The sequence below is a fragment of the Somniosus microcephalus genome, chromosome 25 (assembly GCF_052327205.1).
Source record: "Somniosus microcephalus isolate GS21.2 chromosome 25, FLI_Smic_1.0, whole genome shotgun sequence".
NCBI classification, from domain to species: Eukaryota; Metazoa; Chordata; class Chondrichthyes; order Squaliformes; family Somniosidae; genus Somniosus; species Somniosus microcephalus.
In genome coordinates this window covers 4,134,783-4,162,209 of record NC_141011.1, presented here as the reverse complement: position 1 = coordinate 4,162,209, position 27,427 = coordinate 4,134,783, and the positions used below count along the sequence as shown (strand labels likewise).

General features: G+C 48.6%; 1 long non-coding RNA gene across 1 annotated transcript; it reads right to left on the bottom strand.

Moving 5' to 3' along the window:
* Positions 1-1,129: 1,129 nt before the first annotated feature.
* On the bottom strand, positions 1,130-26,049 carry LOC147100486 (uncharacterized). The gene is made up of 2 exons (XR_015073591.1): positions 25,951-26,049; positions 1,130-1,688 (listed from the first exon to the last, which is right to left on the bottom strand). It is a non-coding gene; the product is annotated as an uncharacterized LOC147100486 (long non-coding RNA).
* Positions 26,050-27,427: the final 1,378 nt, after the last annotated feature.

The window sequence follows — 27,427 nt, the reverse complement described above, 5'->3', positions numbered from 1 at the left end:
ATTCTCCTTCCCGCTGCACGCTCTGCCCATTTATACCTGAAAATTGTAATCCGGCTCCTACAACGGGCGCTGGATACAGTTTTTTGTATTTAAGCCGGAAACAAGCGGGTGCACTCCTCGCCCAGTCACATTGTGTCAGGCGGGCCATGGGTGTCAGTGGGGTGCCCAAGTTGCTCTCCTCGATTTTCAACTCCCGGATGCCCGTTTTCAAGTGAGAAATGGGCAGCTGGCATTTGAAAACCACCCCATGCATTGAAGGTGCTGGAGGTTAGAGGCTAGAGGTTAGAGGTTATTGGCAATTGAGATGAAAGAGCCAAGCACTGCTCAAAGGTGGCCTGGAATTTCCTCGATTTGATTTGCGTCGTTTTGCACTTAAAAAAAAAATCTGTTGCATCCACCAATGGCCTCCAGAGGGAGCTACACACAAGTTTCCTGGGTCCACTCAATTGCGTTGCCGTTGGTGTAAACCTGGTGCAAGTGGCTGAACTCCCAGGAAACCTCTGTGCAGCCTTTAAGCAAACATTCCAGCCTACACTCTCAGCAGCAGACGGGGGGACAAACAGCTGAGGCAGGAGCTCGGCGTTGGTCTGACCAAAGCACCGGAAACCGCTTCCACGCCAGTTTCCTTACTGGAAAAATTCCTACGCCATTGATGTGCTGAAACAGCGAGGAAGTTCACCCCCTATGTCTTTACCAGACCAGTTTCAATTCGACATTGAATTGAATGGCACAATGCAAAGTCCATATCTACCTAATATTGATATAAATTTGTATCCCAATTACCTGAGTGTGTTAACTGCAATTTACTAACCTTGTACACGTTCTGAATCGTTTCACTCATTCCTAATGTAAAGAAGACCTGGTGAATGCTACATAATTTAGGCTGTTAAACCAAAAAGGATGTCTGTTTAAAGATATCATGCAGAATTGAGTTTTCTGTGGGTATAACGGGGGAATCGCAGGGACAAAGAGAGAGAGAGAGAGAGAGAATCAGCGATACACACAGAGACAGACAGAGACTGACAGATACACACAGGGACTGCAGAGAGAGAGATTACCACAGATACACACAGGGGCTGAGAGAGGGTGACAGAGAGAGACCGAAAATCATAACCCATAGAGGAGCTGAGAAAGGGCAATTTTGGTCATTTATCAAGCTGGATGAGCAAGTCGTGTATGAAGACAAGGTTACAAAATATAAAAAATAAAATCATTGTGATCCAAAGCTTCAGGATTTTATTTCCACAAAACCAGATGTGTCGACCTCTGGCTGAGTTTGAGATTCTTTGTCCCCTGGACTGGTAGAATTGGGGCGGGTTTCAGGCAATGTTCCCGCTAAGCTGTGTGCATGCACGGCCGCGCAGTAATCTGCAAGGTCCCGCGCAGGCCACTCACAAGCTTTTCCGTTGTAAATACTGCACCTGCGCAGAAATTTAAAGGGGCCGCGCATTGAAATAAACAGCAGATCGCAGCTTAGAGGGAACATTGGTTTCAGGAGCAATAAAGTTCTCAGTAACGACTCACTCTGTCGATCCAGATAGAGCCAACATTCTAATACCGTTCCTCGGGGGAGGTGTTCAAGCTCATAAGCCTTCTATAGCAGTAATTCCGCGGCCAGCTGGTGCCCTCTCTCTCTCTGCTTTCAATCACCAGCCTGCAGCTTTCGGCTACCACCGTCCTCCTGGTCTCTGAAGAACAAAGGCATTAAAGATAATTGATACTGGCCATGGTGCAGTGACACAACTGTCCAATTCCTCTAGCCAAACATGGGCAGCAATGGCAGAAAGGCAATAGTAATTACCATTAAAAATCCTCAAAGGAAGCAAGTGTACAGACTATCTTACAGTAAATTAGTTAGAGTATTTGCGAGCCTGGCTAAGTATGATATGATCAGAATGATATTTGGAAACTTGCTGTTGACTAAAATGCAGCTCGTAATTCCTCCTGACGGGTTTAGCAATTGTGAGTTGCAGCCCATCCTCCTCAGTGATGTGAGGTGCTGGTAGCTGCTTAAGATGGTCAATTCCCTGCGATTCGGAAATGGCCAATAAAACCTGCCAGAGAAACACAACACAAAAGTGCAGGAATACGAAGTGTGCAGTTTGCAACTGTGCCCTCAAATTGCGAGATGTTTTGAAAGGTTCGTGTCCCTCACAACTGCGGGGTGGCGGAGGCCCGGTTGTGTAAATGCAAGGTGAAGAAATTATTCGGCCATGTTACAAATATATTCATTGCAACAAGACTGTCACATTTCAGGGTTTTGACCATGTTTCAAAGGATTTGGAAGAGAGGTACATTTAAATGTTGCGGTTTTAAAGTGTATTCACATATGTTTTGAAAACTGTACTGAGATGAATGATTAAATAACTAATGAACTGGGCCATCAAACAGTTTCTCCAAAGACTGAACATAATAAACAAATCATTAACCTAACCTCAGTAATCAACAATCATCTCATACCCGTTATTTAGGGAAATCCTTGGTCCCGGGCACTCATCAGTGCTTGACTCCCTCTTGGACAACCCGACAGCTTCCCTTGGTGTCTCTCTTGGCATCCTCCAAAGTGCCCATCGTGGCACTCGTATCTGCTTCCTTATGAGAAGCCATCCCTCTGCCCCATCCTACTCTCTCGCTGACCACCTAGCTCAGCACACCCGCTGGGGGCTAATCTTGCCTACCTCCTTCCCGTCCCATTCACTCTTCCCAGCAATGACTCTGTGGTCTCTGCCAGTGGATCAGCTATCACTGCATCTCCCTCCTGAATGTCCGTTCACTTGTGATCAAGGCCCTTGCCATCCATGAGCTCATTGTGGATGATTGCATCAACATCATGGTCTTGACAGAAACTTGGCTGAGGGATGCTGAAACCTTACCCTTTAATGAAGCCTCCCTGCCTGGCTATGCCTTCCACCACTTGCCCCACCCAGACTGCTACAATGGCAGTGTAGCCCTTATCATCAAATCACACCTTGGTCCGTCCCCCTACTCCTCCGGCACCTTCTCCTCCTTTGAGCATCTCACCTTGTTCCACCGCTCTCGTCTCTCCTTTAAAATTCTCGTTCTCTACCGCCCATACAAGCAGCATCTGCATCAAGCAACTTTATTCTCGGTGATTTCAACCTCCATCTCAACTCATCATGCTCTCTCCTCCGAGTTCACTGCCCTCCTACCCTCCCTTAATCTCTCCCTCCATATAAACTCCCCAACCCATATCCACGGCCACCCCCTTGACTTCGACACCTCATATGGCTTCGCTACTCCCATCATGTCAATCACAGATAAGGCCACCGCTGATTACTTCCTTGTATCGCTCTCCACCCGCATTCCCCTTCCACCTCCCAACCCTACTTCCTTATGTGCCCGGTCCTGGAAAAAACTCTCTCCCAATCACTTACAACATAATTTTCAAATTCCCAACTGTCTAGCCTTTGGCCCTCCATTCACCTTTCATCCATTCTGCAACTACCGATCTGCTCAATCACACCCTCACTTCACCTTTGGTGCTCTAGTCCCTATTAAAACCATTACTCTCTCTCACTATGGTCATTCCATCTGGTATGGCCCTCATCTCTGCTCCCTTAATCCAAGGGATGCAGACTTGAATGTTTATGGCAGACAACTGGTTTAGCCATTCACCACCAGATCTGGCTGGACCACATCAAGCACTATCGGGTCCTGCTCTCCTCGGCCAAGACTGCTCACTAGTCCAGGATCATCCTGGAATGCAAAGATAACCTCAGCTTCTCTTCTCCACTACAAACCGTCTCCTTAAACCCCTCTCCCCTGCCCCCTCCACCCTCACCTCCAACAATAAGTGTGAAGAGCTCATAGGCTCCTTTGTCACTAAGATTGAGACCATCCGTTCAGCTGCCTCTGCTGCTTCCCTCGCTTCCCCTAGCCCACCGGGCCAAACTTCACCTAAGGTCCCCCCCGCCCTAGCCCTGAACTCACATCTTTATCTCATTTCTCTCTTATCTCTTCCCATGCCCTCTCCGAGCTCATCTTGTCCATGAGACCCACCTCATGCTCCCTTGACCTTATTCCCACCAAACTGCTGACCACCCAACTTCCCTTCCTGGCCCCCATGTTAGTTGATCATTTTAACAGTTCCCTCTCCTCAGGTACTGTCCCCCTCCCCTTCAAATCTGCCATCATTACCCCCTCCTCAAAAATCCCAGCCTTGACCCCACTGTACTTGCAAACCATTGCCCCATCTCCAACTTCACTTTCCTCTCCAAGGTCCATGGGCATGTTGTCACCTCCCAAATCTGTGCTGAGCTTTCCAGCAACTCCAGGTTTGAACCCCTCCATTCAGGGTTCTGCCCCCTGCCACTGAAACGGCCCCTATCAAAGTCAGTGATGACATCCTGGGGTAGAGTTTCAGCTTTGGGCGCACTCGGCGATCCGGGTATAAATTGTGCCAGTTTTGAATGTGTTGTTTTTCCTCAAGTTTCTGCTCAAACTCATTTGCATATCGCTGAACGTAAAATCTGCCGTGAGCCAGCCCAATCGGGCAGTGTTTTAGGACACATTTATTTACAAAAATGTTTTGCTTTAAAAAATATTCTTTGCTATATTTAAGAGTGTAAACTTAGTGCGGTTTGAATAATACAGCTGAAAATGAGTTTATCACAAAACATAAGCATTTTTAATCCGCCTGTGAGTAACTGATGACACCCAGCTCTACCTCACCACCACCTCGCTCGACCACTCCACTGCCTCTGAGTTGTCACACTGTTCGTCTGGCGTCCAGTATCGGATGAGCAAAAATTTCCTCTAACTAAATATTGGGAAGGCCGAAGACATTGACTGCGATTTCGCCTACCGAGGTGTGGCTGGGGTCAATGGCGGGGGTGACCTCACTGCTGACTCCATCCCCCTCTGCAAAATTAATTTTCCCCTGATGGGGCTTGGTAAGCCCGCCCAGTGCGTTTGCCGGCCAATTGAAGGAAACGGGTCTGATGATGTCACTTGATGACGCGTCCTCAGCTGGTTTCCTTAAAGGGACCATGCGCAAATTAATTTTGACAGTTGTTCTGTCAGTGTTCTGCAGCATTGAGGTGCTGCAAACACTGACAATCACTGCACAAAGGTGCAGGGCTGTACCCGAGCTCTCGCATGACTCCCTCCATATGCTTATGGAGGGAGTCACAGCACGCAGGGAGGTCCTCTTCCCTTCCCATGGGTGGAAGAGGCCTCCCCAGCCTGGTTGCACATTGCACAGGAGGGCACAAGCAGGGATTTCGTCAGGAGGACCAGGCTGCAGTGGCACAAACGTTTCAATTATCACAGTAGATCACGAAACGTTAGTACAAAGCCACAATCAATCTCATCCTGCTGTGCCACTCATCACACCCCCATCACTCTGCCTTCCCTACCCTACTCCTGCACATCCTTACTCACACCAACTTACCTTGTGACATAAGAAAACTACTAGGCACTTGGTCTAAGCGTTAAACAAAGCTTTAATCAACTGTTTTACAACATGGAGGTCTAGTTTTGTCCTTCACTAGTTCCTGTTAAGAATGTGTTGTGCAAGCTGGGCCCGTGCCCGAGTATTTATACTCTCCCTGGACAGCGCCACCCATAGGCTGCTCAGTATTATTTCATACGTCTTTCTTTCATGAATGACTGATTCATGTCACCTTGCACCTCCACCCATCCCTCTCTATCTACATTATCACATCCCCATCTCACTAGCCACCCCTCACACTCACCCTCATCTTGTCCAATCATATCAACTAACAAAACACAAGGTTCATGTAAAGTTTCTGTTAATGTGCTGTCAAACATTGAAATCTTTATTTTCAACATTTTGCATCATTGCACAGATTTGTGCACACCTTTGGAAGTGGCTTAGTGAGTTGCAGTGAATGGTGAGACATAACAGTGCCCCCCACAATGGCGATGAGTGTGGAAGGAATGGCTTGGACATTGTAGGGATGTTTATGGTGTTGGTGTGGGGTGGTGCCAACCTGGCACATCATGTGGCAGACAGGTTGTACAGCATCAAGTGAAGTAAATCTGGCCATGGTGAGACCATTCCTGGCGTCCCAGGCAGCAATGTGGTCGGGTACTGATGCCCTGTGTCCTGTGCAGCACCAGCTGATTGCGGAGAAGGTTGTTGTTGGTGCTGCTGGTGTGCCTGGTGCTGCTGGTGTTGGGGCTGATCATGGTGGGATTCTGAGGACCAAGGTGAGAGAGTATAAAGGGCACCCATGCTGATGGAATAGATGGTAGGTGAAGTACAGATGACAGAAGCAATCTGTCAATGATGAGAGAGGTTGTTTCAATGAGGTGACACCGGATAGGGAGTTTGCTCCAAACACTTGCAGGCTGCATAAAGCTCAATCTGTCTTCCAAATGCAGTAAGCAACAGCTTCTAATCTTGGAAAGTGAACAGCTGTGAAATGGGAGCTTTTATAGACCATTTCCAGCTGTCAAGTTAAGAAATCATCCCATACTGACACAACACCCGACCTCCTTACCTGACATGATCCCTGAGCAGTGGGGAAGCCATTGGCAAACTCTTAAAATCTAAAGGTGAGCGTAAAATACTTTTTAAGTGCCTGTTAACCAGCTCTTAATAATCTATATTGCCTCCCCCCGCCGCTTGGTGTCGGGTCTGTTCGGCGATGACAGACCAGACATCTGGGAGACTAGCATGGAGGCAGGTTGACAGCGGGTTTCCTGCCCGCTGTCAAAAAATAAAATTTTCCCAGTCAACCCGCCACCAAACTAGCCCGCTGACCCCCCAAAAATTCCCCCCATTGTCTTCAGTCCCCGCCACAAACTCCGCTCCATAGTCACCGATTCCGTCCCTCTCCCCGGCCACTGTTTGAGACTGTTCACAACATTGGCATCCTATTTGGCCCTGAGCTGAGTTTGCAATCCCGTATCCTCTCCATCAACAAGACGGCCTACTTCCACCTCCGTAACATCACCCATCTCCATCCCTGCCTCAGCTCATCTGTTTCTGAAACCCTCATTCGTGTTTTTGTTACCTCTAGACTCGACTATTCTAACGCACTCCTGACTGGCCTCCTACCTTGCACCCTCCATAAGCTTGAGCTCATCCAAAATTCTGCTGCCCGTATCCCATTCACCCATCACCCCTGTGCTTGCTGATCTACATTGGCGCCCGGTCCAATGCTTTTAAAATTCTCGTCCTTGTTACCAAATCCCTCCATGGCCTCACCCCTCCCTATCTCTGTTACCTCCTCCAGCCCTACAAGTAATGTTCCCCTAATTTTATTTTGGGTGCACGGCCCCTTTAAGGGGCTGTGAGGCCCCTTCACAGTTTTGCGCATGCTGGTCCCGGGCTGTGCAGGACCGGCTGAGAGCTGCGTGGTTAGAGGGAACGTTGCCTACGACCCGCAGAGATCTCTGCGCTGCTCCAATTCTGGCATCTCGCGCATCCCCGATTTTCATTACTCTGCCATCGGCGGCTGTGCCTTTAGCTGCCGAGGCCCTAAGCTCTGGAATTCTCTCCCTACACCTTTCTGCCTCTCTACCTCTCTCCTCCTTTAAGATGCTCTTTAAAAGCTATTGCTTTTGACCCAGCTTTTGGTCACCTGTCCTAATATATCCTTATGTAGCTCGGGCAAACTTTTGTTTGAAAACACTCTAGTGAAGTTCCTTGTGACATTTTACGATGTTAAAGGCACTGGGGGTGATTTTCATTCAGGAGTCGGGTTGGAGGCGGGACTACAACTTTCGGGGTTGTAGTCCCGCCTCCATCGAGATGCGGCCAATCCATGCGATTTTAACTTGATTGACCTTGTTGAGCCCGCCCAGCGGGCTCAGCAGGCCAATTAAGGGCCACCCAGCAACAGGTGACATCACAGACTGAAATTTCATCTGTCAAGACGTTTTGACAGATGAAATATCAGCATTTCACAGCTGTTTGAAGCTGTCAAACACTGACAGTCTTACTTCTAACATGAGTCCTTCTACACAGACTCAGTTAGAAATCTCACTGGCACAGAAAGCTGCAGGCTGTCACTTTTGACAGATCGCAGCCACTCTGCTTTCTGTGCCGGTGAGATGATGGACTCCCGAAACCTAAAGGAAGGAAGGCTGAAAAGGTAAGTACAGGTAATTTAAACTTCTTTACACACTTTAGACACACCAAACACACTTACCTTTGCACTTATGCACACTTCACTCACCTGAACACCGACATCTTGACCCCTCCAAGTCCTTCAACCCGACGGCCCGACTCCTCTAACCTGGCGTGGTTTGGAGCCGTCGGGAATCCCACACTTCCACATTCAAAATAGGGATTAGGCTAAAAACTGTCTGTCAGCTACCTGTTAACAGGCAGTTAATTGGCACTAATCCCTTCCCACCTCGGGTAGGCGGGTCCCAGTGCGGGGCGGGTACCCGCCTCCTTTGAAACTTACATGGTGGCGGGTTGGTGGCGGGATGGTGTCGGGACCCCCGAATTCAGGAATTTAACCCCCCGCACACCTCCAATCCCGACTCCACGGGTCAATGAAAATCGACCCCACTGTATAAATGCAAGTTGTTGTTGTTGTATAGCACAGGTCTGGCTATGAAAATTGGGAGATGAATTAGGGATAGAAGCACACACTGACAGATAGACTGTGAAACAGAATGCGGCTAGGCCAGGATTTCACCAGACTCAGAAGTGTAGGATGCAAGAAGTTGGTTAGACATTACGTTGCTTAAGTTAAGCAAGATGACCCACTGGTGTAGGGCAGCGTGGTGTATTTGTTATTTTGTATTATTTCATGAAATCAAGTTGTCCTGATTCAATTAAGTGAATCTGAACATAACTGTTGCTCTGTATGTTCATGTGCTGTCTGAGAAACAAAAAAATGTAATGTTTCCCTTTGGTCTTGTTAAACTGAACAGCAAAAATGTCTACTCATTGAAGGAGTGAAGAAGCACATGTGGGCATACATGCAAAAGGCATGATAACCCTGTTCATAGATCAAGGGGGATGTGTCATTACATCCCCTGGATTAAGCTATCAAGTAAGTAGATATTGGACAGAGTGGGTCAACTCCAGCAGGTAGAGGACGTAAGATCTGGTTGCTCACTGAATCTGAGGAGGTGTCCATCGCAGACCTGACCAGGTAACAGAGACATTCCAAAGATTAATGCTTGTGGTTGGGATTTATCCTGAGCTGTGAGTTACTAACACTAAGGTCTGTATCAAAACCGACAAAAACAAATGCTTGTCTCAAATAACCTGTGCATGTACCAGAAACGTGTAAGTGCCCTGAGTTATTGATTTTGCATAGCTATCCGTAACTGAGATACATCGACACTGTGTGGTACTACACTCGTACAAGGGTTATATATTGTCCGGTTATGTAAAAATGAGTTGCTCTGCTGTTAGTTGATAGGTCTGTATAAGTTGTTACGATAAATAACATTCCATTGCTCAGCCAATGATGTGACAGCTTTGTCTTTGAACTAGCTGTAACTGTTGTAGTCGTGATGTCACGATATACCAAAGATTGAACAGGCTGGGGCTCTTCTCTCTGGACAAGAGAAGACTGAGAGGTGACCTGATCGAGATCTTTAAAATTATGAAAGGGTCAGCTAGGGTGGCTGTGGAGAAACTCTTTTCATTTGTGGATGAGTCCAGACTAAAGTGGAGTAGATATAAGAAAGTCACTAACAGATCAAATAAAGAATTTAGTAGGTATTTCTTTACACATAGAGTGGCGAGAATGTGGAACTCACTGCCACAGGGAATGGTTGAAGCAGAGAGCACTGATGCATTTAAGGGGAGGCTTGATGATGTATACATGAGGGCAAAGGGAATAGAGGGATGGGGGCAGTGTGGGAAGATGCAGTTAGACTGGGAGGAGGCTGGTGTGGAATATAAACACCGGCATAGACCAGTTGGGCCGAATGGCCTGTTTCTGTCCTGTAGATTTTATGTAATTCTATGTAAGTTGAAATGAAACATTCATACAAATGCAGAAGCTACAATAATTTGTAATAATCTGACCAATAGTGGAGTTACAATCTTAGTATTTTGTGTGTGTGTATTATGTGATGACCAGACTATCGCACCAGCGTAACGATCAAAGAAGAAAGACTTGCATTTATATAGCGCCTTTAACGATCTCGGGACATCCCAAATTGCTTTACAGCTGATGAAGTACTTTTGGAGTGTGGTCCCTGTTGTAATGTAGGAAACGCAGCAGCCGATGTGCACACAGCAAGCTCCCATAAACAGCAATATGACAATGGCCAGATAATCTGTTGAATTGATGTTGGTTGAGGGATAAATATTGGTCAGGACACCAAGTAGAACTCCCCTGCTCTTCTTTGAAAATGTGCCGTGGGATCTTTTATGTCCACCTGAGAGGAAAGATGGAGCCTCAGTTTAACGTCTCTTCCAAAAGATGGGACCTCTGACACTGCAGCACTCCCTCAGTACTGCCCTGGAATATCAGCCTAGATTTTATGTTCAAGTCTCTTGAGTGGGATTTAGAACCCACAACTTTCAGTGACTCAGAGGCAAGAGTGCTACCACTGAGCCACAGCAAGCAGTACATGCACAATGATTCATTATAAACTGTCCTTCAAGAGAATTATATCCAGGATTAAGACTTGGCATTTGCACTTTGCCATGTCTCAGAATGCAAGGAGACATTTCAAGTACAAATTAATACAAGGTGTGTGCTGCATTCACAGACAGTTCGGCTGGCAGTAACACTCATCTCTATTTCTGTGCAAGTGGAGGGACAGAAATTGTATATACAGAGATTAGTGGCTCTTACTGCAGAGGTGATGTCATTCCAGAACGGACTCTCCTAGTGTACAAACTCATATTAGGAATAATCAGTCGGAGGGGCAGTACTGACGGAGCGCTGCACTGTCAGAGGGGCAGTACTAAGGGAGTGTTGCAATGTCGGAGGGGCAGTACTGAGGTAGTGCTGCACTGTTGGAGGGGCAGTACTGAGGGAGCGCTGCACTGTCGGAGAGGCAGTACTGAGGGAGCACTGCATTGTCGGAGGGGCAGTACTGAGGGAGCGCTGCACTGTTGGAGGAGCAGTACTGAGGGAGCACTGCACTATCAGAGGGGTAGTACTGAGGGAGTGCTGCACTGTCGGAGGGGCAGTGTTGAGGGTGCACTGCACGGTCGGAGGGGCATTACTGAGGGAGCGCTGCACTGTCAGAGGGGCAGTACTGAGGGAGTGTTGCAATGTCGGAGGGGCAGTACTGAGGGAGCACTGCACTGTCAGAGGGGCAGTACTGAGGGAGCGCTGCACTGTCGGAGGGGCAGTACTGAAGGAGCACTGCACTGTCAGAGGGGCAGAACTGAGGGAGCGCTGCACTGTCGGAGGGGCAGTACTGAGGGAGCGCTGCACTGTCGGAGGTGACGTCTTTCTGATGAGCTGTTAAACCGAGGTCCCATCTGCCCATTCAGGTGAATGTAAAAGATCCCATGGCACTATTTCAAAGAAGAGCTGGGGAGTTCTCCCCGGTGTTCTGCCCAATAATTATCCCTCGAACACCAAAAACTGATCAACTGGTCATGTATCTCATTGCAGTTTGTGGGAGCTTGCTGTGCGCAAATTGGTTGCAGAGTTTCCCTACATTACAACAGTGACTACACCGCAACAGTACTTCATTGGCTGTAAAGTGCTTTGGGATATCCTGAGGTAATGAAAGGCGCTGTATAAAAATGCAAGACTTTTTTCTTTTACATGCCACTGAGCTCATCCCAAATCCTTGGATTGTGGTCTTTAGAATGTTCTGGATGGACATCTCTGCCTGTGTTGGCATAACAGAAGCACTCGTCCTGCTGAGGAGGCAGAGGTTGTGGCAGAGCCTTGCTACTCCCAGAGCGGCATCTGAGGCCTAATCTCAGGCTGAAGAAAATTGCCCTCTAACTCTTTCAAATTCCCCTCAGGGAACAGAACTGTGACAAGGCAAATGATCCCTCTGTGAATGGTTCCCTTTATTTTCCCTCTCAGGTCCTTTCCTAGCCCCACAAAGGAAGCCACACCAGCTCTGAGCAGGCTCAGGTCCTGCTGGGCCTGTCAGGTGTGAGCTGGACAGAATTCATAGGGTAGGCCAGGAGAACCCCAAAAAAGCCCCCAAAGTTCATCTGCGATGCTATTGGGGTGGTTTAAGAGCTGTCCATCACTCCCTCCTCTCCGAGTGCAATTTTTAACTTCAAATTCTGCCCCAAATTGCTAACCCCCCCACTAGACATGTTCCCCAGTTCCCCCAGAATCGTTCCCCAGTTCCTTCAAATGTGTGCCTCAGTTCCCCCTCCTACCAGAATTGATCTCCCCCTCTAGAATCATTCCACAATTCCCTCCCCACCAGAATCGTCCCCCAGTTCCCCCAAATCGTTCCCCAGTTCACCCCCAAAATCGTTGCTCAGTTCCCCTCCCTCACTCGAATCATTCCCCAGTTCCCCCCCAGAAACGTTCCTCAGTTCCCCCCACTCGAACCATTCCCTAGTTCCCCCAGAATTGTTCCCTAGCTCCCCCAGAAGATCAAGAAATTTTAGCTCATCATCTGTTAGTCTGTTTATTTTGCCAAAATAGCTGGTTCTTTGTTAAACAGTAACAGCTGCTGTGTGTGACGACAATTGGCTAACAAAACATGGTTGTCTGGTCCCAGTTATAATCTACACAGTGACTTTACCGCTGGAACAAAAGGAAAGAAAATCTGATCAATAGAACAAAAATCGGGCGAGTTTTATAAAGAACGGGTGATCGCCAGATCGCTGCCCAGACCCTGAGGGTAAAACTCTACCTCACCTTTAGTTGTTCCAAATTCACCGTCGGACATGTCTAGTGCACATGCTATAGAGGGCACAGTAAATCGGTCCACCTGCCTTGACCTGGGTAAAAACATGATGAGACACATACTAATCTTGTTTTGAATTATTTGCAAATGTTTCTGACACTGTAAAAATGGGGAAAAAAAGGAACGCTTGCAGGATCCAACATTTGAATCCTGGTAATGTGAATCTGAAGATTGGAGATACACCAATAGATGGGAAGCTGTCTTTCTCTGATATACTGTTACTAACACATCTTCCCATCAGATTTCCAAGCATCTGAAATGTACTTGCTCCACTCCCTAATCTCATCAAATGGGCAGAAATTTACCGAACCTCCCCAGAAAGCCTCATCAAGGGTCTAAAGTGTACTTTTTCCCCAGTTGTTCCAACAAGTTTATGGAAGTTGCCTATAATTCCCTCATGTGGCCAGCGGTGTGCATCAGCACACTGAATAATGTGATAACATACAGGGGTGGAGCTTTCGCTTTGGGCTCAATCGGGAAGCTGGACACGAAATGCATTTGAAATTGCTGCTGTTTTTCTGAAGTGAAGTCAGGGTTCAAGTTTCCGGCCATATTAATTTGCATAACCACAAATGTAGCATCTTCCATGAACTGGCACAGTCGGGCAGCGTAACAGAACGGAATCGTTTCTTTGTTTTTCTTTGCATTAAAAAGTATTCTGTTGTGGCAGAGCCACTGAGGGACTTTGAGCAACTGTACATAATTCCCTTTAATGAGGTTTGACTCCAACCTAAGCTTGTACCAGTCTGTTAGTGATTTCTGTGTTTGTACATACTGTTTGCATGCACGGGGCGCGGTCCCTTTAAGACTGCGGCAAAGTGCGGGTAAACACGATGACGTCGTGCCGCTAATCACGTGACCACCCAAGCGCGGGAAAAACGTGATGACATCATGACGCCATCCACGGGACCGCCCGAGCAGTCCTCGTGGAGCCTCCGACCAGCAAAGACCTGTTTTCGTGGTTCTCCTGTACAAACTGTTTAAACTCGTTAGTTTTGTATTAAAACTTGTTTGTTTGAACGCCTGAGTCGAACTCAGTTCTTAGATAGGAATTACAGTCAATTCCTACATTGGTGATCCCGTCTTTTGCGAACGTTTTTCGCAAAAAGAACACGACATGGAGGCTAACGCCGTTTTGTTGAAGCTACCGCAGTTCTGGGAGCAGCGGGCGACCTCGTGGTTCATCCAGGTCGAAGCCCAGTTCGCTCTGAGAGGCATCGTTGCAGATCAAACTAAATACCTCTACATGGTCTCGGCACTCGAAAGCTCCACCACCTCACGGATCATCAGCCTCCTTGGGAACCCGCCGAAGGAGGGCAAGTATGATACCATCAAGGCGCGGTTGCTGCAAGTATTCGGGCTCACTAAATCAGAGGCGCACATCGATTGCTCACCATGCCCGGCCTGGGGGACTCCAAGCCTTCGGAATTGATGAGCCAAATGCTCATACTCCTGGGCTCCGAACCGGAATGCTTCGGGAGAGCAGGAGGCCAGTAACTCTTATACAGGTGGAGCTGTTGCTAAACCCGAAACACTACAGTGTAGTGTCTCCCACCCTTCCACCTCCTCTAACCTTTTAGGGGTTAGGGGAAGTTGAAAAGGTAGGTTCAATTTATTTTATTTCAGGAGCCTAACCTAGGTGGAAAAGGTTCCAGGACAGGAGGCGGCAGTGAAAATACAACACGAGAAAACAGGTAGGTGACTGGTTGGTGAGTACTTTCACAAACTTATTCTAAGTAGAATTCAATAATTAAGCTAAATCGTAGTAAATAAAAGGGTATTGTAAGGGTTAAGTCATGGAAGGGCAGCTCAGACCCGTGTCATGCTTCTCCTGTGCCATGTGGGAAATCAGGGACACTGTCCCTGACAACTATGTGTGCAGGAAGTGTGTCCAGCTGCAGCTCCTAGCAGACCGCATGGCGGCGCTGGAGCTGCGAATGGACTCACTCTGGAGCATACGCGATGCTGAGGATCTTGTGGATAGCACATTCAGTGAGTTGGTCACACCGCAGGTAAAGGCTAGCTCAGACAGTAAATGGGTGACCAAAAGGCAGGGTAAAGGCAGGAAGGTAGTGCAGGAGTCACCTGCGGTCATCTCCCTCCAAAACAGGTTTACCGTTTTGGGTACTGTTGGGGGAGATGACTTATCAGGGGAAGGCGCCAGCAGCCAGGTACAGGGCACCATGACTGGCTCTGCTGCACAGAAGGGCGGGAAAAAGAGGGATAGGGCTATAGTGATAGGGGATTCAATTGTAAGGGGGATAGATAGGAGTTTCTGTGGCCGAGACCGAGACTCCAAGATGGTATGTTGCCTCCCTGGTGCAAGGGTCAAGGATGTCTCGGAGCGGGTGCAGAGCATTCTGAAGGGGGAGGGGGATCAGCCAGTTGTCGTGGTACATGTAGGTACCAACGATGTAGGTAAAAAGAGGGAGGAGGTCCTACAAGCTGAATTTAGGGAGTTAGGAGCTAAATTGAAAAGTAGGACCTCAAAGGTAGTAATCTCTGGATTGCTACCAGTGCCACGAGCAAATAAGTTTAGAGAGAGTAAGATAGATAAGCTAAATACGTGGCTTGAGCAGTGGTGCAAGGGAGAGGGATTTAAATTCTTGAGGCATTGGAACCAGTTCTTGGGGAGGAGTGACCTGTACCAAGGGGACGGTCTACACCTGAACTGTGAGGGAGCCGATGTCCTCGGGGTAATATTTTCTAGGGCGGTTCGGGAGGATTTAAACTAATTTGGCAGGGGGATGGGAACCTAGGTAGTGGAAAAGAGGGAAGTCATATGAAGTTAGAAATAGATGGTAGAAAGGTGAGAAGCAATAAGCAAAGGAGAGAAACACAAAGGGCCAAACTAATTCATAATGAGAGTGTGAAAAAAGCAAGCCTGAAGGCTTTGTATCTTAATGCTAGAAGCATTAGGAACAAGGTGGATGAATTAGTTGTGGAAATAGAGGTAAACAAGTATGATTTGATTGGGATTACAGAAACGTGGCTGCAGGGTGGGCAAGGCTGGGAACTTAACATCCAGGGATATACAATATTTAGGAAGGATCGGCAAAAAGGTAGGGGAGGTGGGGTAGCATTGCTGGTAAAGGAGGGGATTAATGCAATGGAAAGGAAGGATATTAACTCGGATGAAACGGAATCTGTATGGGTAGAAATGAGAAATAGCAAGGGGAGGAAAACGTTAGTGGGTGTGATATATAGGCCTCCAAATAGTAATATGGAGGTGAGGGAAGGCATAAAAAGGGAAATTAGAGAAGCGTGCGATAAGAGCACAGCTGTCATCATGGGTGACTTTAATTTACATATTGATTGGACTACCCAAATTAGTAAAAATTCTGAGGAGGAGGAATTCCTGGAATGTTTTCGGGACGGTTATCTGGACCAATATGTCGAGGAGCCGACTCGAGATCAGGCCATTTTAGACTGGGTATTGTGCAATGAGAAGGGACTTATCAGCAATCTTCTTGTACGAGGCCCCTTGGGTCAGAGCGATCATAATATGATCGAGCTCTCAGTCGAGATGGAGAGTGAGGAAATTGAATCAGAGACTAAGGTCCAGAACTTAAATAAAGGGAATTACGAGGGTATGAGACGGGAATTGGGTAAGATTGATTGGGTGGTGTTTCTGGGGGGATTGACAGTGGATAGACAATGGCAAGCATTCAAAGATAGAATGGAAGAATTCCAGAACATGTTTATACCGGTTTGGCATAAAAATAAACCTAAAAAGGTGACTCAACCGTGGATAACGAGGGAAATTAGGGACAGCATAAAATCAAAAAAAAGGGCATATCAACTGGCAAAAAAAAGCACCAGACCGGAAGATTGGGGGCAGTACAGGATACAGCAAAAGAGGACAAAGGGATTAATCAGGAAGGGGAAAATAGAATACGAAAGTAAACTTGCAGCAAACATAAAGAAAGACTGCAAAAGCTTTTATCGGTATATCAGGAGGAAAAGACTGGTAAAATCCCAAGTCGGTCCCTTGCAGTCCGATTCGGGAGAATATATAATGGAGAATAAGGAAATGGCAGACCAATTAAACTCATACTTTGGTTCTGTATTCACAAAGGAGGACACAAATAACCTCCCAGGAATATCGACAAACATAGGGACTAATGAGAGGGAGGAGCTGACAGAAATTAGTATCTCTAGGGATATGGTGTTGGGTAAGTTGAGGGGACTGAAGGCCGACAAATCCCCGGGGCCTGATAAACTACATCCTAGGGTACTTAAGGAGGTGGCCCTGGAGATAGCAGATGCTCTAAGGATCATCTTCCGGAACTCCATTGACTCGGGAACAGTACCCGTGGATTGGAGGGTAGCTAATGTTACCCCAATATTTAAAAAGGGGGGTAGAGAGAAAGCAGGGAATTATAGACCAGTAAGCCTTACATCGGTTGTGGGCAAAATGCTAGAGTCCATTATTAAGGATAAAATAGCGGAGCACTTGACAAATGGGGAAAGGATCGGACAGAGTCAACATGGATTTACAAAGGGTAAATCGTGTTTGACTAATCTGCTGGAATTTTTTGAGGAAGTAACTGGTAAAATAGATGGGGGAGAGCCAGTGGATGTGGTGTACCTTGACTTCCAGAAAGCCTTTGATAAGGTTCCACACAAAAGATTATCATGCAAAATTAAGGCTCATGGGATTGGGGGCAAAGTATTAACGTGGATAGAGAACTGGCTGGCGGATAGAAAACAGAGAGTTGGAATAAACGGCTCGTTTTCGGAGTGGCAGGCAGTGACCAGCGGGGTGCCGCAAGGATCTGTCCTGGGACCCCAGCTGTTCACAATATATATAAATGATCTGGATCAGGGAACTGGATGCAATATTTCCAAATTCGCTGACGACACTAAACTAGGAGGAGGGGTGGGCTCTGATGAGGATGTCAGGAGGCTACAATGCGATTTGGACAGGTTGGGAGAATGGGCGGATACGTGGCAGATGCACTATAATGTGGATAAATGCGAGGTCATCCACTTTGGGGGTAAAAACAGGAGGGTGGATTATTATCTAAATGGCAATAGATTGGGAGATGGGGAAGTGCAGAGGGACCTGGGTGTTCTTGTGCACCAGTCCCTGAAGGAGAGCATGCAGGTGCAACAGGCGATTAAGAAGGCAAATGGTATGTTGGCCTTCATATCAAGGGGGTTCGAGTATAGGAATAGGGATACCTTACTACAGCTGTACAAGGTGCTGGTGAGACCGCATCTGGAGTATTGTGTACAGTTTTGGTCGCCCCATCTGCGGAAGGATGTTCTTGCCATGGAAAGAGTGCAGCGGCGATTCACCAGGCTGATACCTGGAATGGCGGGAATGACCTACGAGGAGAGATTGAATAGTTTGGGCTTGTACTCACTGGAGTTTAGAAGATTGAGAGGGGATCTCATCGAAACATATAAAATTATGGCAGGCCTGGACAGGCTGAATTCAGAGAGAATGTTTCCAATGGCAGGGGAGCACAGAACCAGGGGCCACAGTCTAAAAATAGCGGGCAAATCATTTAAAACAGAGATGAGGAAGAATTTCTTCACTCAAAGAGTGGTGAGCCTGTGGAATTCCCTGCCACAGAGGGCTGTGAAGGCTAATTCAATAAATATTTTCAAGAGAGAATTGGATATATTTCTGAAGGCTAAGGGGATTAAGGGTTACGGAGAAAAGGCGGGGACGGGGTACTGAACTGGTAAGATCAGCTATGATCTCAGACGAAGATCAGCCATGATCTCATTGAATGGCGGAGCAGACTCGAAGGGCCGAATGGCCTACTCCTGTTCCTATCTCTATGTTTCTATGTTTTCCGGGAACTATTCCTCAGCCAGCTGCCTGAGCAGGTGCAAGCTGCCCTGGCCAGATCCGAGGCAGAAGACTGCGCGGCACTCGCGGCAGATGCGGACAAAATATTCGCGGTCACGCAGCAGTACTGCACCGCCATGAGGCGCCCAACCCCGCGGAAGCCGCCACGAGGCACTCCTCCCCCACAGACGCCGCCACAGCTCGTCAGTCAACAGGGCTGTGTTTCTACCACGCGCAGTTCGGCGCGAAGGCAAGACGGTGTCGTCCTCCCTGCAGCTTTCCCCCCCCAAAAAACCAACTGCGAATAATGAGGAACGGGTCTAATGGGTGCCCTGCGGCCGCCATGGCGATCGGCAACGCCGGCAAGTTGCTTTTCATTACCGATACGCTCTCCGGCCGTCGGTTTCTGTGCGACACCGGAGCACAGTGTAGCATTTTGCCAGCGTCCGCCCTTGATGTACAGGCAGGGAAGCACGGCCTCGCCCTTGAAGCGGCCAATGGTGAAGCGATTCGGACTTTCGGCAGACGGCGTGTGGCGGTTTGCTTCGGGGGGCAGCGGTTTCATTGAGAGTTCGTTACGGCCAAGGTTTCTCAACCCATTCTCGGCGCGGATTTCCTGTGCACCAAAAGCCTCCTGGGCGACGTGAAAAACCGGCGGTTGATCAACGCGGCAACCTTCGATTCCATCCCCTGTTACCGCAGTAACACTACGTCACGCACGGTCGCCTGTGCTTTCCCGACTCCCGACGAGTTCGCCCATCTGCTCGCAGAATTTCCCGACCTGACGAGACCCACATTCTCCTCCACAGCCATGAAACACGGTATGGAACACTACATCACCACCAACGGTCCCCCGGTCTATGCATGAGCTCGACGCCTGGATCCTGGCAAGCTGGCAGTTGCAAAGGCGGAGTTCGCCTTTATGGAACGTTTAGAGATTATTCGCCGGTCGAATAGTCCCTGGTCTTCACCCCTTCATATCACAGAATCACAGAATCACAGAAACCCCACAGTGCAGATAGAGGCCATTTCGGCCCATTGAGCCTGCACCGACACATATCCCACCCTATCCCTGTAACCCCACGTATTTAATCCCCCTAACACTAAGGGTCAATTTATCATAGCCAATCAACCTAACCCGCACATCTTTGGACTGTGGGAGGAAACCGGAGCACCCGGAGAAAACCCACGCAAACACGGGGAGAATGTGCAAACTCCACACAGACAGTCGCCCGATGCCGGATTCGAACCCGGGTCTCTGGCGCTGTGAGGCAACAGTGCTAACCACTATGCCACCGTGCTGCCCCGTTCCGAAGCCTGGCGGCGGATGGCGACCTTGCGGCGACTATCGACGCCTGAACGATGCCACCACTCCAGATCGGTACCCGATCCCCCACATCCAAGATTTCTCTGCCCATTTGGCAGGAAGCAACTTCTTCTCCAAAGTCGACCTTGTTCGGGGCTACTACCAGGTCCCAGTGCACCCACAGGATGTCCAGAAGACCGCGGTCATCACCCCATTCGGCCTCTTCGAATTTCTGCGCATGCCGTTTGGCTTAAAGAACGCCGCCCAGGCTTTCCAGCGCCTGATGGATTCCGTGCTGCGGGACCTCAACTTCATCTTCATCTATCTGGATGACATTCTGATTGCCAGCTCCACCAAAGAGGAACATCTCTGTCACCTTTGCACCCTGTTTCGACGCCTCAGCCAACACGGCCTGATTATCAACCCGGCTAAGTGTCAGTTTGGCCTGCAACACGTCGATTTCGTGGGGCATCGCATCACCGCAGAGGGGGCAGTTCCTTTGCAAGTGAAGGTGGAGGCGGTGACATCCTTTCCACGCCCGCAGAACATAAAGGCCCTGCAGGAATTCCTAGGCATGGTAAACTTTTATCACCGTTTCGTGCCTAAGGCAGCACTACTCATGCAGCCCCTGTACGAGGCCCTCAAGGGCGGGACTGGCAAGGACCCGGTAGACTGGTCGGTTGACATGGACCGAGCGTTCGCCGACACCAAAAGCGCCTTGGCCAGCGCGACCGTGCTGGCACACCCATTACCAGGAGCCACCATCGCCCTCACCACCGACGCGTCAGACTACGCAATCGGCGCCGTACAGGAGCAATGGGTGAACAGGATGTGGCAGCCGTTGGCGTTCTTCAGCCGACAACTTAGACGGAACGAAAGATCCTATAGCACTTTCGACCGGGAGTTGCTAGCCCTTTTCTGGCTATCCGCCATTTTCGGTTCCTGCTGGAAGGACGTCCTTTCACTGCTTTTGTGGACCACAAGCCATTCACCTTTGCCATGGCCAAGACCGCCAAACTGTGGTCATCCCGACAGCAGCGTCAGCTGACTTACATATCAGAATTTACTACGGATATCCAGCACGCGGCCGGTAAGGACAACCTGGTGGCAGACTGCCTCTCCCGCGCGACTGTCAATGCAGTCCATCTGGGCATCAACTATGCCCTCATGGCGATGGACCAAGTCTCGGACCCAGAAGTTCAGGCTTACTGAGCCAACATCACTAGTCTCCAGTTAGCCGACATCGCGTTCCATTCGGCAGGTACCACGCTGCTGTGCGACGTCTCCGTACGGGACCCTTGCCCCGTCGTGCCGGTCGCCTGGCGCCGCAAGGTTTTCGACGCCATACATGGGTTGTCGCACCCAGGGATGAAGGCCTCGCAGAAGCTCACGTCGGCTAAATTCATTTGGCATGGCATGCATAAGGATGTCCGTGACTGGGCCAACACCTGCGTCGTCTGCCAAAAGGCCAAGGTACAGCGCCACATCAAGGCCCCATTGGCCACCTTCACGGTTCCGGAGCGGCGCTTTGACCACGTTAATGTGGACCTGGTAGGACCACTTCCACCTTCCCATGGTTTTTCTCCCATTCTGACCATGGTAGACCGCACCACCAGATGGCCAGAAGCAGTGCCCCTGTCATCCACTACTTCGGCGGACGTGGCCAGGGTGTTCATTTCTTCCTGGGTCGCCCGTTTTGGAGTGCCCGCTGACATTTCTTCAGATCGAGGACCGCAGTTTTCCTCCAAACTCTGGAATGCAGTGGCTCAGGGACTCGCCGTCAAGTTGCACTGCACTACAGCCTACCACCCTCAAGCGAATGGCCTCTGTGAACGTTTTCACAGATCGCTGAAAGCCGCACTGAGTGCCAGCCTCCAGGACGCTGGATGGGTGGACAAGCTACCGTGGGTTCTGTTGGGCCTTTGCACGACTCCCAAAGAAGACCTTCACTCTTCCTCTGCAGAGTTGGTTTATGGTCAGCCGCTGCGAGTCCCGGGGGATTTCCTGCCAATGCTGACGGAGCCATGGTCCACGTCAGGCCAGCTTAACAGTCACCAGGAGGCGACCAGATGTTTTGCGCCGGTCCCCACGTCGCGCCACAGGCTTCAGCAATCGCACGTGCCCACAGAGCTTACAAAGGCTGAATACGTTTCCATCCGCCATGATGCGCATCGGGATCCGCTCAAGGCCCCGTATACTGGTCCTTTCCGGGTGTTAGAGGCAGGAGACAAAACCTTCAAGGTCGATGTCGGTGGTAAACCGGACCACATTTCAGTCGACCGTTTAAAGCCGGCACACTTAGACCTCGACCGCCCCGTCAAGACAGCACAGCCGCCAAGACGAGGTCGGCCACCCATCGTCGTCACACCGGATCAAGTGCAATCGCCCGCTCAACCGCCAGCCGTCCAGCAGCCTCCGCTTCGGGAGTATAGGAGTCATTCTGACAGGCTTGTCAGACACCCTCACCGTTTGACTTTTTCCGTTAAAGAGAATTCTGGGGGGGCGCATGTGGCAGAGCCACTGAGGGACTTTGAGCAACTGTACATAATTCCCTTTAACGAGGTTTGACTCCAACCTAAGCTTGTACCAGTCTGTTAGTGATTTCTGTGTTTGTACATACTGTTTGCATGCACGGGGCGCGGTCCCTTTAAGACTGCGGCAAAGCGTGGGTAAACGCGATGACATAAGAACATAAGAACATAAGAAATAGGAGCAGAAGTAGGCCTGCTCCGCCATTCAATAGGATCATGGCTGATCTGAATCTAGACTCACGTCCACTTCCCTGCCCTCTCCCCGTAACCCCTAATTCCCTTATCTGCTAGGAAAATGTCTATCTCCATTTTAAATTTATTTAATGTTGCAGCTTCCACAGCTCTCTGGGGTAGCAAATTCCATAGATTTACTACCCTCTGAGTGAAGAAGTTTCTCCTCATCTCAGTTTTGAAAGGGCAGCCCCTTATTCTAAGATTATGCCCCCTAGTTCTAGTCTCACCCATCAGTGGAAACATCCTCACCGCATCCACCCGATCAAGCCCCCTCACAATCTTATATGTTTCGATAAGATCGCCTCTCATTCTTCTGAACTCCAATGAGTAGAGTCCCAACCTACTCAACCTTTCCTCATACGTCAACCCCCTCATCTCTGGAATCAACCGAGTGAACCTTCTCTGAACCACCTCGAGAGCTAGTATATATTTTCTTAAATATGGAAACCAAAACTGCACGCAGTATTCCAGGTGTGGCCTCACCAATACCCTGTATAACTGCAGCAAGACTTCCCTGTTTTTATACTCCATCCCCCTTGCAATAAAAGCCAAGATTCCATTGGCCTTCCTGATAACTTTTTGTGTTTCATGCACCAGGACCCCCAGATCCCTTTGTACTGTAGCACTTTGCAGTTTCTCTCCATTTAGATAATAACTTGCTCTTTGATTTTTTCTGCCAAAGTGCATAACCTCACACTTTCCAACATTATCAAATCAAATCAAATCAAATCAAATCAACTTTTCTTGTCATTGTTAGTGTACAAGTGCAGTACAACGAAATGTAGGCTTGCGGCTCCCGAGAGTGTACATTTGGATTAAGACATTTAAACATTCAACATACATTTGGCTTGTAATACATTAACATAAACATAACCATAATAAAGTGCATTGGCAGATGTGCAGGCTTTAGTGTTTGTTTGTGGAGTTCAGTAGGATGATAGCCCTGGGAAAGAAGCTGTTCCTAAATCTGGTCGTACGGATGCGAATGCATCTGTAGCGTCTCCCAGATGGCAGGAGGGCGAACAGACTGTGGCTGGGGTGGGTAGGGTCTTTGATGATGGACCGTGACCTCCGTAGACAGCGTTTCTGGTATATGTGCTCTATGGTCGGTAGCTGGGTGCCGGTAATGCGTTGGGCAGTTTTGACTACCCGCTGCAGCTACAGCTGCCATACCATACTGTGATACAGTTTGTCAGGATGCTCTCTATAGTGCAGCGGTAAAAGTTAGAGAGGATCAGGGGTGACAGGTTACATTCCTTCAGCCTCCTTAGGAAATATAGGCGCTGCTGGGCCTTCTTCACCAGAGAGGAGGTATTGAGGGACCAGGAGAGGTCTTCCGTGATGTGGACTCCGAGGAACTTAAAGCTGTCCACCCTTTCCACCACAGCCCCATTGATGTGGATGGGGGTGTGACTTCCGCCTTTGGACTTCCTGAAGTCCACAATGATTTCTTTGGTTTTCTTGATGTTAAGGGCCAGGTTGTTATCGGCGCACCACTTCACGAGATGCTGGACCTCCTCCCTGTAGGCTGACGCATCGTTGTTGGTGATCTGGCCTACTACCGTGGTGTCATCCGCAAACTTGATGATGGTGTTGGAACCATGAACAGCCACACAGTCGTGGGTGAAGAGGGAGTAGAGGAGGGGGCTCAGCACACATCCTTGTGGGGCCCCCGTGTTCAGGGTCAGGGGGGGGAGGTGTGGTTACCTAATTTGACAGACTGGGGTCTGTTTGTTAGGAAGTCCAGGGTCCAGTTGCAGAGGGAAGTGTTCAGGCCACTCACTCTCTGCCCACTCACTTAGCCTGTCTATGTCCTTTTGCTGGTTTTTTATGTCCTCCTCACTCACTGCTTTCCCTCCCATCTTTGTATCGTCGGCAAACTTGGATATGTTGCACTCGGTCCCTTCCTCCAAATCGTTAATATAGATTGTAAAGAGTTGGGGTCCCAGCACTGACCCCTGCGGAACACCACTAGTTACTGATTGCCAGCCCGAGAATGAACCATTTATCCCAACTCTTTGTTTTCTGTTAGATAGCCAATCTTCCACCCATGCCAGTATATTACCCCCAATCCCGTGATTTCTTATCTTGATCAGTAATCTTTTGTGTGGAACCTTGTCAAATGCCTTTTGGAAGTCCAAATACACTACATCCACTGGTTCCCCTTTATCCACCCTGTATGTTACATCCTCAAAGAATTCGAGCAAATTTGTCAAACATGACTTCCCCTTCATGCCGCTAATCACGTGACCACCCAAGCATGGGAAAAACGTGATGATGTCATGACGCCATCCACGGGACCGCCCTGGCAGTCCTCGTGGAGCCTCCGACCAGCAAAGACCTGTTTTCGTAGTTCTCCTGTACAAACTGTTTAAACTCGTTAGTTTTGCATTAAAACTCGTTCTTGGATAGGAATTAGAGTCAATTCCTACACTGTGATATATTTAAGAGTGCGAACCTGGTGCAGTTTGATTAATACAGCTGGGAATAGGCATACCACAAAAAGTAAGGACTGAGAAATTCTCCTCGGGTGATGACGCTAAACAGGCAGTATCGGATTGGCCGCCCATTATACGCAGCGTCTGATATTCAGTTTTATTGCGGTCAATGAATATCAGGTGCTGTGTATAATGGGCGGCCGTTCCGATAACGCTGGTCTTACATCATTGCCCGAGCCGAATTTCTAGACCAAGACCTTTTAATCAGAGTGTCTCGTCCATCGCCTGTGTGTAGCCTGATTTTCAATCGCTGAAAATGACTTACAAAAACTATACTGAACCATTTACCAGTTTCATTGGTCAGTTTCTTAAATATTTTTTAACGTGTAAAATCTGGTGCTTTTGCGCCTTAAAAGTACAAGCTCAACTTGAAGACCACCCTTGAACAGGCGCGATCGGCGGAAACTCACCAGGCTCATTATTATGATCTGGTGGCGTGGCCAGTTTTGTGGGCGGGGCCGGCTTCGGGCGGAATGACTTTCAAACCCGCGTTAAAGATCGCGGAAACCCATTGTACGCTTGACGTCACTTACGTTTAAAATTTCCCGATCTTTTGCGCTGGTTTGGCTGATTTCACCCTATTTTGCGCTGATAATACCAGCGCACACTGGGGAAGCTCTACCGCTGTGCACCTGTACAGTAAATCTGTCTTTTACACAGTGCGCTCGCGACACTTTCTCAGTGTTTTCAGTGGGCCTGAATTTGCGGTCTGAGGCTTCCCGCAGGCGAATGCCTCCGAACCGCAAGAAAAGTACGAACCTGATGGTCCCGGAGGTTTGAAGACTCGCGCTCCTGGGCCTGCAGGCGTAGGCCTGAATAAAGACCCACGCATCCCAGGGCGCAGGGGGTTCGCAAGCACCCCTGGGATCACGTGGGCTGGCCCAACCAATCACAAAGGGGGATCCCCATTATGCTTATGGGGGTTCCATTTACATACAGAATCCCCATAAGCAGGAATAGGAATCACCTAAAAACCACAATTACACACCAGTTAAATAAAAGTAAATCATTACATGTTCAAAATTAATTAAAATACAATTAAATTAACATAAGAACATAAGAACGTAAGAAATAAGAGCAGGAGCAGGCCATTCGGACCCTCGAGCCTGCTCCGCCATCCAATGAGATCATGGCTGATCCAATTTTGGCCTCAACTCCAGTTTCCTCCCCATAACCCTCGACTCCCCTGTTGCTCAAAAATCTGTCCATCTCAGCCTTGAATATATTCAGTGACTCAGCTTCCACAGCTCTCTGGGGTAAAGAATTCCAAAGATTCATGACCCTCTGAGAGAAGAAATTCCTCTTAATCTCCATCTTAAATGGGCGACCCCTTACTCTGAGACCTAACCCTAACCCTAACCCTAACCCTAAGCCCCCTTGTTCTAGATTCCCCCACTAGGGGAAACATCCTCTCAGCATCTACCCTGTCCAACCCCCTCAGAATCTTATATGTTTCAATAAGATCCCCTCTCATTCTTCTAAACTCCAATGAGTATAGGCCCAACCTGCTCAACCTTTCCTCATAAGACAACCCTTCCATCCCAGGAATCCACCTAGTGAACCTTCTCTGAACTGCCTCCAATGCAAGTATATCCCTCCAAAAATAAAGAGACCAAAACTGTACGCAGTACTCCAGGTGTGGTCTCACCAACGCCCTATACAGTTGTAGCAAGACTTTCCTACTTTTATACTCTATCCCCCTTAAAATAAAGGCCAACATTCCATTTGCCTTCCTAATTACTTGCTGCACCTACATGTTAACTTTTTGTGTTTCATGTACGAGGACACCCAGATCCCTCTGTACCGCAGCATTTCTCCATTTAAATAATATTTTTATTTTTCTATTCTTCCTACCAAAGTGGATAACTTCACATTTTCACATTTTCCCACATTATAATCCATCTGCCAAATTCTTGCCCACTCACTTAGTCTATCTATATCCCTTTACAGACTCTTTGGCCGTGATTTCGCAATTGGATGCGGCTTGGGAGCGGGTCAGCTGGTTTCCGGGTTCCAGTCCCGCCCCCCAACTGCATCCGGCCTACGGATGTGATTTTCCCTTGATTGACCTTGTTAAGCCCACCCTGTGGGCTTGCCAGCCAATTTAGAGGAAGCCGGTCAGATGACATCATTTGATGAAGCGTCATCTGCCAGTTTTCTTAAAGGGACTATGCAAAAAAAATGTTGACAGCTCATTTCTCAATGTTTGACAGCTTTGCGGTGCTGCAAACACTGA